Here is a 15,896-nt window from a genome sequence, read left to right as displayed (position 1 = left end):
CGCACAACCCCGTGATGTTTTTCTCACTCCTACTAGTGAATGTAATGTAACACACACCCATACAATGCGCACCACCCCGTGATGTTTTTCTCACTCCTACTAGTGACTGTAATGTAACACACACCCATACAATGCGCACCACCCCATGATGTTTTTCTCACTCCTACTATTGAATGTAATGTAACACACACCATTACAATGCGCAACACCCCGTGATGTTTTTCTCACTCCTACTAGTGAATCTAATGTAACACACACCCATACAATGCGCACCACCCCGTGATGTTTATCTCACTCCTACTAGTGAATGTAATGTAACACACCCATACAATGCGCACCACTCCGTGATGTTTTTCTCACTCCTACTAGTGAATGTAATGTAACACACACCCATACAATGCGCACCACCCCGTGATGTTTTTCTCACTCCTACTAGTGAATGTAATGTAACACACACCCATACAATGCGAACCACCCGGTGATGTTTTTCTCACTCCTACTAGTGAATCTAATGTGACACACACCCATACAATGCGCACCACCCCGCGATGTTTTTCACAAACCTATCCTACATTGCCCCTGCATGTTCCCTGACCTCCCCATGCTGACCACCCCGCGGTGATTTTCTCCATCCTACATTGCCACTCACTGCCTATCCTAATTCAGACCCTCTGATTCACAACACTCCGTGATGTTTTTCTCACTCCCATTAGTGAATGTAATGTAACACACACCCATACAATGCGCACCACCCCGTGATGTTTTTCTCACTCCTAGTAGTGAAAGTAATGTAACACACACCCATACAATGCGCACCACCCCGCGATGTTTTTCAGAAACCTATCCTACATTGCCACTGCATGTTCCCTGACCTCCCCATGCTGACCACCCCGCGGTGCTTTTCTCCATCCTGCATTGCCACTCACTGCCTATCCTAATTCACACCCTCCGATTCACACCACTCCGTGATGTTTTTCTCACTCCTATTAGTGAATGTAATGTAACACACACCCATACAACGCGCACCACCCGCGATGTTTTTCTCACTCCTACTAGTGAATGTAATGTAACACACACCCATACAATGCGCACCACCCCGTGATGTTTTTCTCACTCCTACTAGTGAATGTAATGTAACACACACCCATACAATGCGCACCACCCCGTGATGTTTTTCTCACTCCTACTAGTGAATCTAATGTAACAAACACCCATACAATGCGAACCACCCCGTGATGTTTTTATCACTCCTACTAGTGAATGTAATGTAACACACACCCATACAATGCGCACCACCCCGTGATGTTTTTCTCACTCCTACTAGTGAATCTAATGTAACACACACCCATACAATGCGCACCACCCCGTGATGTTTTTCTCACTCCTACTAGTGAATGTAATGTAACACACACCCATACAATGTGCACCACCCCGTGATGTTTTTCTCACTCCTACTAGTGAATGTAATGTAACACACACCCATACAATGCGTACCACCCCGTGATGTTTTTCTCACTCCTACTAGTGAATCTAATATAACACACACCCATACAATGCGCACCACCCCGTGATGTTTTTCTCACTGCTACTAGTGAATGTAATGTAACACACACCCATACAATGCGCACCACCCCGTGATGTTTTTCTCACTCCTACTACTGAATCTAATGTAACACACACCCATACAACGCACACCACCCGGCGATGTTTTTCTCACTCCTACTTGTGAATGTAATGTAACACACACCCATACAATGCGCACCACTCCATGATGTTTTTCTCACTCCTACTAGTGAATGTAATGTAACACACACCCATACAATGCGCACCACCCCGTGATGTTTTTCTCACTCCTACTAGTGAATGTAATGTAACACACACCCATACAATGCGCACCACCCCGTGATGTTTTTCTCACTCCTACTAGTGAATGTAATGTAACACACACCCATACAATGCGCACCACCCCGTGATGTTTTTCTCACTCCTACTAGTGAATGTAATGTAACACACACCCATACAATGCGCACCACCCCGTGATGTTTTTCTCACTCCTACTAGTGAATCTAATGTAACACACACACATACAATGCGCACGACCCCGCGATGTTTTTCAGAAACCTATCCTACATTGCCACTGCATGTTCCCTGACCTCCCCATGCTGACCACCCCGCGGTGCTTTTCTCCATCCTACATTGCCACTCACTGCCTATCCTAATTCAGACCCTTCCGATTCACACCACCCCGTGATGTTTTTCTCACTCCTACTAGTGAATGTATTGTAACACACACCCATACATTGCACACCACCCCGTGATATTTTTCTCACTCCTACTAGTGAATCTAATGTAACACACACCCATACAGTACGCACCACCCCGTGATGTTTTTCTAACTCCTACTAGTGAATGTAATGTAACACACACCCATACAATGCGCACCACCCCGTGATGTTTTTCTCACTCCCACTAGTGAATCTAATGTAACACACACCCATACAATGCGCACCACCCCGTGATGTTTTTCTCACTCCTACTAGTGAAAGTAATGTAACACACACCCATACAATGCGCACCGCCCCGTGATGTTTTTCTCACTCCTACTAGTGAATGTAATGTAACACACACCCATACAATGCGCACCACCCCGTGATGTTTTTCTCACTCCTACTAGTGAATCTAATGTAACACACACCCATACAATGCGCACCACCCCGTGATGTTTTTCTCACTCCTACTAGTGAATCTAATGTAACACACACCCATACAATGCGCACCACCCCGTGATGTTTTTCTCACTCCTACTAGTGAATGTAATGTAACACACACCCATACAATGCGCACCACCCCGTGATGTGTTTCTCACTCCTACTAGTGAATGTAATGTAACACACACCCATACAATGCGCAACACCCCGTGATGTTTTTCTCACTCCTAATAGTGAATGTAATGTAACACACACCCATACAATGCGCACCACCCCGTGATGTTTTTCTCACTCCTACTTGTGAATCTAATGTAACACACACCCATACAATGCGCACCACCCCGTGATGTTTTTCTCACTGCTACTAGTGAATGTAATGTAACACACACCCATGCCATGCGCACCACCCCGTGATGTTTTTCTCACTCCTACTAGTGAATGTAATGTAACACACACCCATACAATGCGCACCACCCCGCGATGTTTTTCAGAAACCTATCCTACATTGCCACTGCATGTTCCCTGACCTCCCCATGCTGACCACCCCGCGGTGCTTTTCTCCATCCTACATTGCCACTCACTGCCTATCCTAATTCACACCCTCCGATTCACACCACTCCGTGATGTTTTTCTCACTCCTATTAGTGAATGTAATGTAACACACACCCATACAACGCGCACCACCCGCGATGTTTTTCTCACTCCTACTAGTGAATGTAATGTAACACACACCCATACAATGCGCACCACCCCGTGATGTTTTTCTCACTCCTACTAGTGAATGTAATGTAACACACACCCATACAATGCGCACCACCCCGTGATGTTTTTCTCACTCCTACTAGTGAATCTAATGTAACACACACCCATACAATGCGAACCACCCCGTGATGTTTTTATCACTCCTACTAGTGAATGTAATGTAACACACACCCATACAATGCGCACCACCCCGTGATGTTTTTCTCACTCCTACTAGTGAATCTAATGTAACACACACCCATACAATGCGCACCACCCCGTGATGTTTTTCTCACTCCTACTAGTGAATGTAATGTAACACACACCCATACAATGTGCACCACCCCGTGATGTTTTTCTCACTCCTACTAGTGAATGTAATGTAACACACACCCATACAATGCGTACCACCCCGTGATGTTTTTCTCACTCCTACTAGTGAATCTAATATAACACACACCCATACAATGCGCACCACCCCGTGATGTTTTTCTCACTGCTACTAGTGAATGTAATGTAACACACACCCATACAATGCGCACCACCCCGTGATGTTTTTCTCACTCCTACTAATGAATCTAATGTAACACACACCCATACAACGCGCACCACCCGGCGATGTTTTTCTCACTCCTACTTGTGAATGTAATGTAACACACACCCATACAATGCGCACCACTCCATGATGTTTTTCTCACTCCTACTAGTGAATGTAATGTAACACACACCCATACAATGCGCACCACCACGTGATGTTTTTCTCACTCCTACTAGTGAATGTAATGTAACACACACCCATACAATGCGCACCACCCCGTGATGTTTTTCTCACTCCTACTAGTGAATGTAATGTAACACACACCCATACAATGCGCACCACCCCGTGATGTTTTTCTCACTCCTACTAGTGAATGTAATGTAACACACACCCATACAATGCGCACCACCCCGTGATGTTTTTCTCACTCCTACTAGTGAATGTAATGTAACACACACCCATACAATGCGCACCACCCCGTGATGTTTTTCTCACTCCTACTAGTGAATCTAATGTAACACACACACATACAATGCGCACGACCCCGCGATGTTTTTCAGAAACCTATCCTACATTGCCACTGCATGTTCCCTGACCTCCCCATGCTGACCACCCCGCGGTGCTTTTCTCCATCCTACATTGCCACTCACTGCCTATCCTAATTCAGACCCTTCCGATTCACACCACCCCGTGATGTTATTCTCACTCCTACTAGTGAATGTATTGTAACACACACCCATATATTGCACACCACCCCGTGATATTTTTCTCACTCCTACTAGTGAATCTAATGTAACACACACCCATACAGTACGCACCACCCCGTGATGTTTTTCTAACTCCTACTAGTGAATGTAATGTAACACACACCCATACAATGCACACCACCCCGTGATGTTTTTCTCACTCCCACTAGTGAATCTAATGTAACACACACCCATACAATGCGCACCACCCCGTGATGTTTTTCTCACTCCTACTAGTGAAAGTAATGTAACACACACCCATACAATGCGCACCGCCCCGTGATGTTTTTCTCACTCCTACTAGTGAATGTAATGTAACACACACCCATACAATGCGCACCACCCCGTGATGTTTTTCTCACTCCTACTAGTGAATCTAATGTAACACACACCCATACAATGCGCACCACCCCGTGATGTTTTTCTCACTCCTACTAGTGAATCTAATGTAACACACACCCATACAATGCGCACCACCCCGTGATGTTTTTCTCACTCCTACTAGTGAATGTAATGTAACACACACCCATACAATGCGCACCACCCCGTGATGTGTTTCTCACTCCTACTAGTGAATGTAATGTAACACACACCCATACAATGCGCAACACCCCGTGATGTTTTTCTCACTCCTAATAGTGAATGTAATGTAACACACACCCATACAATGCGCACCACCCCGTGATGTTTTTCTCACTCCTAATAGTGAATCTAATGTAACACACACCCATACAGTACGCACCACCCCGTGATGTTTTTCTAACTCCTACTAGTGAATGTAATGTAACACACACCCATACAATGCGCACCACCCCGTGATGTTTTTCTCACTCCCACTAGTGAATCTAATGTAACACACACCCATACAATGCGCACCACCCCGTGATGTTTTTCTCACTCCTACTAGTGAAAGTAATGTAACACACACCCATACAATGCGCACCGCCCCGTGATGTTTTTCTCACTCCTACTAGTGAATGTAATGTAACACACACCCATACAATGCGCACCACCCCGTGATGTTTTTCTCACTCCTACTAGTGAATCTAATGTAACACACACCCATACAATGCGCACCACCCCGTGATGTTTTTCTCACTCCTACTAGTGAATCTAATGTAACACACACCCATACAATGCGCACCACCCCGTGATGTTTTTCTCACTCCTACTAGTGAATGTAATGTAACACACACCCATACAATGCGCACCACCCCGTGATGTGTTTCTCACTCCTACTAGTGAATGTAATGTAACACACACCCATACAATGCGCAACACCCCGTGATGTTTTTCTCACTCCTAATAGTGAATGTAATGTAACACACACCCATACAATGCGCACCACCCCGTGATGTTTTTCTCACTCCTACTTGTGAATCTAATGTAAAACACACCCATACAATGCGCACCACCCCGTGATGTTGTTCTCACTGCTACTAGTGAATGTAATGTAACACACACCCATACCATGCGCACCACCCCGTGATGTTTTTCTCACTCCTACTAGTGAATGTAATGTAACACACACCCATACAATGCGCACATCCCCGTGATGTTTTTCTCACTCCTACTAGTGAATGTAATGTAACACACACCCATACAATGCGCACCACCATGTGATGTTTTTCTCACTCCTACTAGTGACTGTAATGCAACACACACCCATACAATGCGCACCACCCCGTGATGTTTATCTCACTCCTACTAGTGAATGTAATGTAACACACCCATACAATGCGCACCACCCCGTGATGTTTTTCTCACTCCTACTAGTGAATGTAATGTAACACACACCTATACAATGCGCACCACCCCATGATGTTTTTCTCACTCCTACTATTGAATTTAATGTAACACACACCATTACAATGCGCACCACCCCGTGATGTTTTTCTCACTCCTACTAGTGAATCTAATGTAACACACACCCATACAATGCGCACCACCCCGTGATGTTTATCTCACTCCTACTAGTGAATGTAATGTAACACACCCATACAATGCGCACCACCCCGTGATGTTTTTCTCACTCCTACTAGTGAATGTAATGTAACACACACCCATACAATGTGCACCACCCCGTGATGTTTTTCTCACTCCTACTAGTGAACGTAATGTAACACACACCCAAAAAATGCGCACCACCCAGTGATGTTTTTCTCACTCCTACTAGTGAATGTAATGTAACACACACCCATACAATGCGCACCACCCAGTGATGTTTTTCTCACTCCTACTAGTGAATCTAATGTAACAAACACGCATACAATGCGCACCACCCCGTGATGTTTTTCTCACTACTACTAGTGAATCTAATGTAACACACACCCATACAATGGGCACCACCCCGTGATGTTTTTCTCACTCCTACTAGTGAATGTAATGTAACACACAGCCATACAATGCGCATCACCCCGTGATGTTTTTCTCACTCCTACTAGTGAATCTAATGTAACACACACCCATACAATGCGCACCACCCCGTGATGTTTTTCTCACTCCTGCTAGTGAATCTAATGTAACACACACCCATACAATGCGCACCACCCCGTGATGTTTTTCTCACTCCTACTAGTGAATGTAATGTAACACACACCCATACAATGCGCACCACACCATGATGTTTTCTCACTCCTACTATTGAATGTAATGTAACACACACCCATACAATGCGCACCACCCCGTGATGTTTTTCTCACACCTACTAGTGAATGTAATGTAACACACACCCATATAATGCGAACCACCCTGTGATGTTTTTCTCACTCCTACTAGTGAATCTAATGTAACACACACCCATACAATGCGCACCACCCCGCGATGTTTTTCAGAAACCTATCCTACATTGCCACTGCATGTTCCCTGACCTCCCCATGCTGACCACCCCGCGGTGCTTTTCTCCATCCTACATTGGCACTCACTGCCTATCCTAATACACACCCTCCGATTCACACCACTCCGTGATGTTTTTCTCACTCCTATTAGTGAATGTAATGTAACACACACCCATACAACGCGCACCACCCGCGATGTTTTTCTCACTCCTACTAGTGAATGTAATGTAACACACACCCATACAATGCGCACCACCCCGTGATGTTTTTCTCACTCCTACTAGTGAATGTAATGTAACACACACCCATACAATGCGCACCACCACGTGATGTTTTTCTCACTCCTACTAGTGAAACTAATGTAACACACACCCATACAATGCGAACCACCCCGTGATGTTTTTATCACTCCTACTAGTGAATGTAATGTAACACACACCCATACAATGCGCACCACCCCGTGATGTTTTTCTCACTCCTACTAGTGAATCTAATGTAACACACACCCATACAATGCGCACCACCCCGTGATGTTTTTCTCAATCCTACTAGTGAATGTAATGTAACACACACCCATACAATGTGCACCACCCCGTGATGTTTTTCTCACTCCTACTAGTGAATGTAATGTAACACACACCCATACAATGCGTACCACCCCGTGATGTTTTTCTCACTCCTACTAGTGAATCTAATATAACACACACCCATACAATGCGCACCACCCCGTGATGTTTTTCTCACTGCTACTAGTGAATGTAAAGTAACACACACCCATACAATGCGCACCACGCCGTGATGTTTTTCTCACTCCTACTAATGAATCTAATGTAACACACACCCATACAACGCGCACCACCCGGCGATGTTTTTCTCACTCCTACTTGTGAATGTAATGTAACACACACCCATACAATGCGCACCACCCCATGATGTTTTTCTCACTCCTACTAGTGAATGTAATGTAACACACACCCATACAATGCGCACCACCCCGTGATGTTTTTCTCACTCCTACTAGTGAATGTAATGTAACACACACCCATACAATGCGCACCACCCCGTGATGTTTTTCTCACTCCTACTAGTGAATGTAATGTAACACACACCCATACAATGCGCACCACCCCGTGATGTTTTTCTCACTCCTACTAGTGAATGTAATGTAACACACACCCATACAATGCGCACCACCCCGTGATGTTTTTCTCACTCCTACTAGTGAATGTAATGTAACACACACCCATACAATGCGCACCACCCCGTGATGTTTTTCTCACTCCTACTAGTGAATCTAATGTAACACACACACATACAATGCGCACGACCCCGCGATGTTTTTCAGAAACCTATCCTACATTGCCACTGCATGTTCCCTGACCTCCCCATGCTGACCACCCCGCGGTGCTTTTCTCCATCCTACATTGCCACTCACTGCCTATCCTAATTCAGACCCTCCGATTCACACCACTCCGTGATGTTTTTCTCACTCCCATTAGTGAATGTAATGTAACACACACCCATACAATGCGCACCACCCCGTGATGTTTTTCTCACTCCTAGTAGTGAATGTAATGTAACACACACCCATACAATGCGCACCACCCCGTGATGTATTTCTCACTCCTACTAGTGAATGTAATGTAACACACACCCATACAATGCGCACCACCCCGTGATGTTTTTCTCACTCCTACTAGTGAATGTAATGTAACACACACCCATACAATGCGCACCACCCCGTGATGTTTTTCTCACTCCTACTAGTGAATGTAATGTAACACACACCCATACAATGCGCACCACCCCGTGATGTTTTTCTCACTCCTACTAGTGAATCTAATGTAACACACACCCATACAACGCGCACCACCCGGCGATGTTTTTCTCACTCCTACTTGTGAATGTAATGTAACACACACCCATACAATGCGCACCACCCCGTGATGTTTTTCTCACTCCTACTAGTGAATGTAATGTAACACACACCCATACAATGCGCACCACCCCGTGATGTTTTTCTCACTCCTGCTAGTGAATCTAATGTAACACACACGCATACAATGCGCACCACCCCGTGATGTTTTTCTCACTACTACTAGTGAATCTAATGTAACACACACCCATACAATGGGCACCACCCCGTGATGTTTTTCTCACTCCTACTAGTGAATGTAATGTAACACACACCCATACAATGCGCACCACCCCGTGATGTTTTTCTCACTCCTACTAGTGAATCTAATGTAACACACACCCATACAATGCGCACCACACCATGATGTTTTTCTCACTCCTACTAATGAATCTAATGTAACACACACCCATACAACGCCCACCACCCGGCGATGTTTTTCTCACTCCTACTTGTGAATGTAATGTAACACACACCCATACAATGCGCACCACCCCATGATGTTTTTCTCACTCCTACTAGTGAATGTAATGTAACACACACCCATACAATGCGCACCACCCCGTGATGTTTTTCTCACAACTACTAGTGAATCTAATGTAACACACACCCATACAACGCACACCACCCGGCGATGTTTTTCTCACTCCTACTAGTGAATGTAATGTAACACACAGCCATACAATGCGCATCACCCCTTGATGTTTTTCTCACTCCTACTAGTGAATCTAATGTAACACACACCCATACAATGCGCACCACCCCGTGATGTTTTTCTCACTCCTGCTAGTGAATCTAATGTAACACACACCCATACAATGCGCACCACCCCGTGATGTTTTTCTCACTCCTACTAGTGAATGTAATGTAACACACACCCATACAATGCGCACCACCCCGTGATGTTTTTCTCACACCTACTAGTGAATGTAATGTAACACACACCCATACAATGCGAACCACCCTGTGATGTTTTTCTCACTCCTACTAGTTAATCTAATGTAACACACACCCATACAATGCGCACCACCCCGCGATGTTTTTCAGAAACCTATCCTACATTGCCACTGCATGTTCCCTGACCTCCCCATGCTGACCACCCCGCGGTGCTTTTCTCCATCCTACATTGCCACTCACTGCCTATCCTAATTCACACCCTCCGATTCACACCACTCCGTGATGTTTTTCTCACTCCTATTAGTGAATGTAATGTAACACACACCCATACAACGCGCACCACCCGGCGATGTTTTTCTCACTCCTACTAGTGAATGTAATGTAACACACACCCATACAATGCGAACCACCCCGTGATGTTTTTATCACTCCTACTAGTGAATGTAATGTAACACACACCCATACAATGCGCACCACCCCGTGATGTTTTTCTCACTCCTACTAGTGAATCTAATGTAACACACACCCATACAATGTGCACCACCCCGTGATGTTTTTCTCACTCCTACTAGTGAATGTAATGTAACACACACCCATACAATGCGCACCACCCCGTGATGTGTTTCTCACTCCTACTAGTGAATGTAATGTAACACACACCCATACAATGCGCAACACCCCGTGATGTTTTTCTCACTCCTAATAGTGAATGTAATGTAACACACACCCATACAATGCGCACCACCCCGTGATGTTTTTCTCACTCCTACTTGTGAATCTAATGTAAAACACACCCATACAATGCGCACCACCCCGTGATGTTTTTCTCACTCCTACTTGTGAATCTAATGTAAAACACACCCATACAACGCGCACCACCCCGTGATGTTTTTCTCACTGCTACTAGTGAATGTAATGTAACACACACCCATACCATGCGCACCACCCCGTGATGTTTTTCTCACTCCTACTAGTGAATGTAATGTAACACACACCCATACAATGCGCACATCCCCGTGATGTTTTTCTCACTCCTACTAGTGAATGTAATGTAACACACACCCATACAATGCGCACCACCATGTGATGTTTTTCTCACTCCTACTAGTGACTGTAATGCAACACACACCCATACAATGCGCACCACCCCGTGATGTTTATCTCACTCCTACTAGTGAATGTAATGTAACACACCCATACAATGCGCACCACCCCGTGATGTTTTTCTCACTCCTACTAGTGAATGTAATGTAACACACACCTATACAATGCGCACCACCCCATGATGTTTTTCTCACTCCTACTATTGAATTTAATGTAACACACACCATTACAATGCGCACCACCCCGTGATGTTTTTCTCACTCCTACTAGTGAATCTAATGTAACACACACCCATACAATGCGCACCACCCCGTGATGTTTATCTCACTCCTACTAGTGAATGTAATGTAACACACCCATACAATGCGCACCACCCCGTGATGTTTTTCTCACTCCTACTAGTGAATGTAATGTAACACACACCCATACAATGTGCACCACCCCGTGATGTTTTTCTCACTCCTACTAGTGAACGTAATGTAACACACACCCAAAAAATGCGCACCACCCAGTGATGTTTTTCTCACTCCTACTAGTGAATGTAATGTAACACACACCCATACAATGCGCACCACCCAGTGATGTTTTTCTCACTCCTACTAGTGAATCTAATGTAACAAACACGCATACAATGCGCACCACCCCGTGATGTTTTTCTCACTACTACTAGTGAATCTAATGTAACACACACCCATACAATGGGCACCACCCCGTGATGTTTTTCTCACTCCTACTAGTGAATGTAATGTAACACACAGCCATACAATGCGCATCACCCCGTGATGTTTTTCTCACTCCTACTAGTGAATCTAATGTAACACACACCCATACAATGCGCACCACCCCGTGATGTTTTTCTCACTCCTGCTAGTGAATCTAATGTAACACACACCCATACAATGCGCACCACCCCGTGATGTTTTTCTCACTCCTACTAGTGAATGTAATGTAACACACACCCATACAATGCGCACCACACCATGATGTTTTCTCACTCCTACTATTGAATGTAATGTAACACACACCCATACAATGCGCACCACCCCGTGATGTTTTTCTCACACCTACTAGTGAATGTAATGTAACACACACCCATATAATGCGAACCACCCTGTGATGTTTTTCTCACTCCTACTAGTGAATCTAATGTAACACACACCCATACAATGCGCACCACCCCGCGATGTTTTTCAGAAACCTATCCTACATTGCCACTGCATGTTCCCTGACCTCCCCATGCTGACCACCCCACGGTGCTTTTCTCCATCCTACATTGGCACTCACTGCCTATCCTAATTCACACCCTCCGATTCACACCACTCCGTGATGTTTTTCTCACTCCTATTAGTGAATGTAATGTAACACACACCCATACAACGCGCACCACCCGCGATGTTTTTCTCACTCCTACTAGTGAATGTAATGTAACACACACCCATACAATGCGCACCACCCCGTGATGTTTTTCTCACTCCTACTAGTGAATGTAATGTAACACACACCCATACAATGCGCACCACCCCGTGATGTTTTTCTCACTCCTACTAGTGAAACTAATGTAACACACACCCATACAATGCGAACCACCCCGTGATGTTTTTATCACTCCTACTAGTGAATGTAATGTAACACACACCCATACAATGCGCACCACCCCGTGATGTTTTTCTCACTCCTACTAGTGAATCTAATGTAACACACACCCATACAATGCGCACCACCCCGTGATGTTTTTCTCAATCCTACTAGTGAATGTAATGTAACACACACCCATACAATGTGCACCACCCCGTGATGTTTTTCTCACTCCTACTAGTGAATGTAATGTAACACACACCCATACAATGCGCACCACCCCGTGATGTTTTTCTCACTCCTACTAGTGAATCTAATATAACACACACCCATACAATGCGCACCACCCCGTGATGTTTTTCTCACTGCTACTAGTGAATGTAAAGTAACACACACCCATACAATGCGCACCACGCCGTGATGTTTTTCTCACTCCTACTAATGAATCTAATGTAACACACACCCATACAACGCGCACCACCCGGCGATGTTTTTCTCACTCCTACTTGTGAATGTAATGTAACACACACCCATACAATGCGCACCACCCCATGATGTTTTTCTCACTCCTACTAGTGAATGTAATGTAACACACACCCATACAATGCGCACCACCCCGTGATGTTTTTCTCACTCCTACTAGTGAATGTAATGTAACACACACCCATACAATGCGCACCACCCCGTGATGTTTTTCTCACTCCTACTAGTGAATGTAATGTAACACACACCCATACAATGCGCACCACCCCGTGATGTTTTTCTCACTCCTACTAGTGAATGTAATGTAACACACACCCATACAATGCGCACCACCCCGTGATGTTTTTCTCACTCCTACTAGTGAATGTAATGTAACACACACCCATACAATGCGCACCACCCCGTGATGTTTTTCTCACTCCTACTAGTGAATCTAATGTAACACACACACATACAATGCGCACGACCCCGCGATGTTTTTCAGAAACCTATCCTACATTGCCACTGCATGTTCCCTGACCTCCCCATGCTGACCACCCCGCGGTGCTTTTCTCCATCCTACATTGCCACTCACTGCCTATCCTAATTCAGACCCTCCGATTCACACCACTCCGTGATGTTTTTCTCACTCCCATTAGTGAATGTAATGTAACACACACCCATACAATGCGCACCACCCCGTGATGTTTTTCTCACTCCTAGTAGTGAATGTAATGTAACACACACCCATACAATGCGCACCACCCCGTGATGTTTTTCTCACTCCTACTAGTGAATGTAATGTAACACACACCCATACAATGCGCACCACCCCGTGATGTTTTTCTCACTCCTACTAGTGAATGTAATGTAACACACACCCATACAATGCGCACCACCCCGTGATGTTTTTCTCACTCCTACTAGTGAATGTAATGTAACACACACCCATACAATGCGCACCACCCCGTGATGTTTTTCTCACTCCTACTAGTGAATCTAATGTAACACACACCAATACAACGCGCACCACCCGGCGATGTTTTTCTCACTCCTACTTGTGAATGTAATGTAACACACACCCATACAATGCGCACCACCCCGTGATGTTTTTCTCACTCCTACTAGTGAATGTAATGTAACACACACCCATACAATGCGCACCACCCCGTGATGTTTTTCTCACTCCTGCTAGTGAATCTAATGTAACACACACGCATACAATGCGCACCACCCCGTGATGTTTTTCTCACTACTACTAGTGAATCTAATGTAACACACACCCATACAATGGGCACCACCCCGTGATGTTTTTCTCACTCCTACTAGTGAATGTAATGTAACACACACCCATACAATGCGCACCACCCCGTGATGTTTTTCTCACTCCTACTAGTGAATCTAATGTAACACACACCCATACATTGCGCACCACCCCATGATGTTTTTCTCACTCCTACTAATGAATCTAATGTAACACACACCCATACAACGCGCACCACCCGGCGATGTTTTTCTCACTCCTACTTGTGAATGTAATGTAACACACACCCATACAATGCGCACCACCCCATGATGTTTTTCTCACTCCTACTAGTGAATGTAATGTAACACACACCCATACAATGCGCACCACCCCGTGATGTTTTTCTCACAACTACTAGTGAATCTAATGTAACACACACCCATACAATGGGCACCACCCCGTGATGTTTTTCTCACTCCTACTAGTGAATGTAATGTAACACACAGCCATACAATGCGCATCACCCCTTGATGTTTTTCTCACTCCTACTAGTGAATCTAATGTAACACACACCCATACAATGCGCACCACCCCGTGATGTTTTTCTCACTCCTGCTATTGAATCTAATGTAACACACACCCATACAATGCGCACCACCCCGTGATGTTTTTCTCACTCCTACTAGTGAATGTAATGTAACACACACCCATACAATGCGCACCACCCCGTGATGTTTTTCTCACACCTACTAGTGAATGTAATGTAACACACACCCATACAATGCGAACCACCCTGTGATGTTTTTCTCACTCCTACTAGTTAATCTAATGTAACACACACCCATACAATGCGCACCACCCCGCGATGTTTTTCAGAAACCTATCCTACATTGCCACTGCATGTTCCCTGACCTCCCCATGCTGACCACCCCGCGGTGCTTTTCTCCATCCTACATTGCCACTCACTGCCTATCCTAATTCACACCCTCCGATTCACACCACTCCGTGATGTTTTTCTCACTCCTATTAGTGAATGTAATGTAACACACACCCATACAACGCGCACCACCCGGCGATGTTTTTCTCACTCCTACTAGTGAATGTAATGTAACACACACCCATACAAT

Source organism: Cavia porcellus, unplaced genomic scaffold (assembly GCF_034190915.1).
Source record: "Cavia porcellus strain 051 isolate PalLab524CR breed Dunkin Hartley unplaced genomic scaffold, mCavPor4.1 scaffold_35, whole genome shotgun sequence".
Taxonomy (NCBI): Eukaryota; Metazoa; Chordata; class Mammalia; order Rodentia; family Caviidae; genus Cavia; species Cavia porcellus.
This window is presented reverse-complemented; position numbering follows the sequence as displayed.